The sequence below is a fragment of the Pteropus vampyrus genome, unplaced genomic scaffold (genome assembly GCF_000151845.1).
Source record: "Pteropus vampyrus isolate Shadow unplaced genomic scaffold, Pvam_2.0 Scaffold79, whole genome shotgun sequence".
Classification (NCBI taxonomy): Eukaryota; Metazoa; Chordata; class Mammalia; order Chiroptera; family Pteropodidae; genus Pteropus; species Pteropus vampyrus.
The window spans coordinates 3,009,984-3,013,464 of NW_011888860.1; the positions used below are offsets into that span (position 1 = coordinate 3,009,984).

Sequence of the window (3,481 nt, forward strand, 5' to 3'; positions counted from 1 at the left end):
TTTCTGTTCTTCTTGTCTTAAATAATTTTGAAATTATGTGGTTATAAAGAAAAATTAAACTAATTGCTGTTTCTAGCATCTGGTGAGTTAGCTTATCTTTTCATCCTGACTTCCTTTTTTCTTAGAGGTCTGTCTTAGACTTCCATAACAAAATGCCACAGACTGGGTAGCTTATAAACAACAGAATTTTATTTCTTACAGTTCTAGAGGTTTGAAGTCTCACATCAGGGTGCCTGCATGGTCAGGTGAGGGCCAGACTTCTTGTTGTCACCTTACCTGGCAGAAGGAACAAGCAAACTCTCTGGGGCCTCTTTTATAAAGGCATTAATTGTTTTTTTTTTTTTTTTTTTTTTTTTTTTTGTTTTTTTTTTTTTTTGGGGAGGCACCCTTTTTTTTTTTTTTTTTAAATTTTTTATGCCTACAGCACCTGGTCTTCTTAAGTGGTCTCCCATCCAAGTACTAACCAGGTCCGATCCTGCTTAGCTTCCGAGATCAGACAGGTTCAGGCACGTTCAGGGTAGCATGGTGGTAGACAGGCACCGCGCTCAGGATTTCAATGTATTAATCTGGGAAGGGCACAACGTTCAGATCACAGCAGGATTCATAGAGAAAGGACACTGAGCTGAAAGCTCTATAGTGCTTTATAGAGCTGAACAACACTAAAGATTCACTTTTCAACTAACTGCCTCATTTTCAAGACTTGATCTTGGCTCTAATTGCTTGTAGGGTGGTGAATATAATGTAGCTATGAGATACCTCCTCTCTAAACTCTCTTTAAAGTTTGGTTCCTCTACTTCATCGGAGCAGAAGAAGGGAGAGGGAAAGAGATAATTACCTCTCACCTTAATTAGTCAGAAGTGATGCCCTTCTTTTGGTGCTTATCTGACTAATAGTAATTTACAGTCAACACCCCCTCTATGGTGAGTGACCAAAAACTGACTCTTTGTGGGACACATGTATGAGTTTTTGAGGGGGCTTTTGGGGATGACACTGCATTTTTCACTGCTGCGTGAGATCCAGCACTGGCCCTTCTTTCTATCTCAGCTCTGACCAAGCCAAGCCATCTTTCAGCTCTTTGTGGTGGGATTCTGTTGTATGTGAACTAAGCTCTTGGATGGGTTCCTACCTAGATGACAGACAGTATTTCCTAGGTGACTAGGAAACTGGCATCATTGCTAGAGCTGTGACGAATAATTCTGTCATGTCTTCAGGGACTTTTTGAGAACTTTTGCATATTCATCCAGTTGCAGAATTTCTGGGTCATGTGGTACATATATTTACTTAGACTAGTGCCAAATTGCTTTCCAGAAATTTTGCACCAGTCTATATTTTCGCCACCATGGACAAAGGTTCAAATCTACCAATATGTCTGTAAAAGTTTAGCATTATTCAGCTTTCTAATTTTTGCCAGTCTACAGTAACATGTATTAATTTGCATTTCTGTAATTACCAATTGTTTTTGACTTTTCATCCGTTTCTCAGTGTCTTAGATTTCTCTTTCTATAAATTGGGTATTTATATTTCTTGCTCATTTTTCTGTTTAGGTTGTTGTCTTTTATTATAGCTTTGTAAGAGTTTCTTGTATATTCTAAACATTAATCCTCTGTTGTTTATGTACTTTGAAAATATCTTCTTCTGTCAGCTACATCTTAGCTCTATTCAGAGTATTTTTTATTGACCAGCAATTCTTCATTTTGATATAAACAATTTACTCATTTTTTTTCTCCTTGTTTGTGCTTTTGAAGTTTTCTCTAAACAGTCTTCTCCCTCCTCAGGTCTGTAAGTATTCCACATTTTATCCTACCAACTTTCTAGTTTTATCTTTCACCTTTAAGTATTTACTCCTTCTGTAGTTTACTTTGGTATATAAGGTTAAGTAGGGATTCACTTTTCCCAAACCATTTTACTAAATAATTCATTGTTTCCCAATGAATTTGTGATACTACCTTTATCTTATATAAAAGTATTCCATAAACATACTTTGTCCCTGAGCTCTCTGTTATGTTCCATTGGTCAATATGATTGTTCTTATGACAGCATCTTAATTTTGTTTTACCATTATGACTTAAAGGTATGTGGTAAAAACTAGCAGCTTGCCCTTGTTTTTTCATCTTTTTCAAAGTTTTCTTCCTTCTGTTAAATAATAGAACAAATTTATTTAATTCTTAAAAATCCAACTGGAAATGTGATTGACATTACATTGAATTTATAGATTAAGAAGAAAGAATATCTTTATAATGTTAAGTCATCTTATCTAAGAGAATAGAATATGTATTTAATTTTATAAATCATCTAGTATGACCTTTATCAGAGTTCTAATATTTTCTCCATGGAATTATTATGTATTCTTGGTTAAGTTAATTTCTAGATATTTTATAGTTTTTTTCTTTTTTTAAATTAATTTTCTAGTTGCTTATTGCTGTGGTAAATTGGTATTATTAAGTTTTTAGGTTGTATGTCCAGCCAAATTTCTGAACTTTCTTATTTCTAATTGCTTCTTTAGTGATAACTCTGTCATTTCATTAAGAAATGATCATATGTGCAAATAATGATGATTTTTTTCTTTCTCTTGTAGTTTTATTTTTCCTTTTGGTATTGGTAAGACATTTTTTGTACTATATGAATCAGTCATAATGATATTGAATATTGTTTTATACTTTAAAGATTATACCATCTATGTTTTGCCACTAAGTATAGTGTTTGCTATAAGGTTTTGATATATAATGTTAGCTATAAGGTTTTAATATATAATGCAAGGAAGTTCTCTTTTAGTCTTAGTTTGCTAAGATTTTTGAAAAAATAAAAAGGTCCTGATGTTTATTACAATCTGTTTGGATCATTTAAATAATATGAGTTTTATCCTTCACTATAATAATGAGATAAATGGCATTGATGAGTTTGATTAAGTATAACAAATTTTACATTTCTGGGATTAACCTAATTTGAACATGATGTGAACTTTTTTTTTTTATAATGAACTGTTGGATTTAGTTAGCTATCTGTATGACCTTGGTTAAGCCACATATCCCTTCTATGCCTAAATTCCTTATCAGTAAAATGGAGGTAATAGTTAGAGTATTTTTTTTTAAATAATTAATTAATTAAATAATTTTATGCTGACATTGGTTAACGAAATCTAAAAGTTGCAGCTGTATACTTTAACAGTAAAGCACATATATATTTATACTGCATGTTCACCTCCCATAGTTAGATTTCTTTCTTTTACCACATATTTGACACCCTTTAACCTGTCTACCTCCCCCCTCCTCCCACCCCCTAGCCTTTGGTAACCACTAGTCTATAGTCCATGTCCATGAGTCTCTGTTTGTTTGTCCTGTTCATTTGTTGCTTTTAGGTTTATATCCCACATATAAGTGATATTATATGATTTTCAACTTTTTCTGCCTGAGTTATGCTAAGCGAAATAACCCAGAAAGAATTGTCTTTGAATTAGCTAAGTACCTGATACATTATAAAACCT

At 33.0% G+C, this 3,481-nt stretch overlaps 1 pseudogene; it reads right to left on the reverse strand.

Annotated features, from left to right (window-relative positions):
- Window positions 1-415: 415 nt before the first annotated feature.
- LOC111741558 lies at window positions 416-534 on the reverse strand (annotated as a pseudogene).
- Window positions 535-3,481: the final 2,947 nt, after the last annotated feature.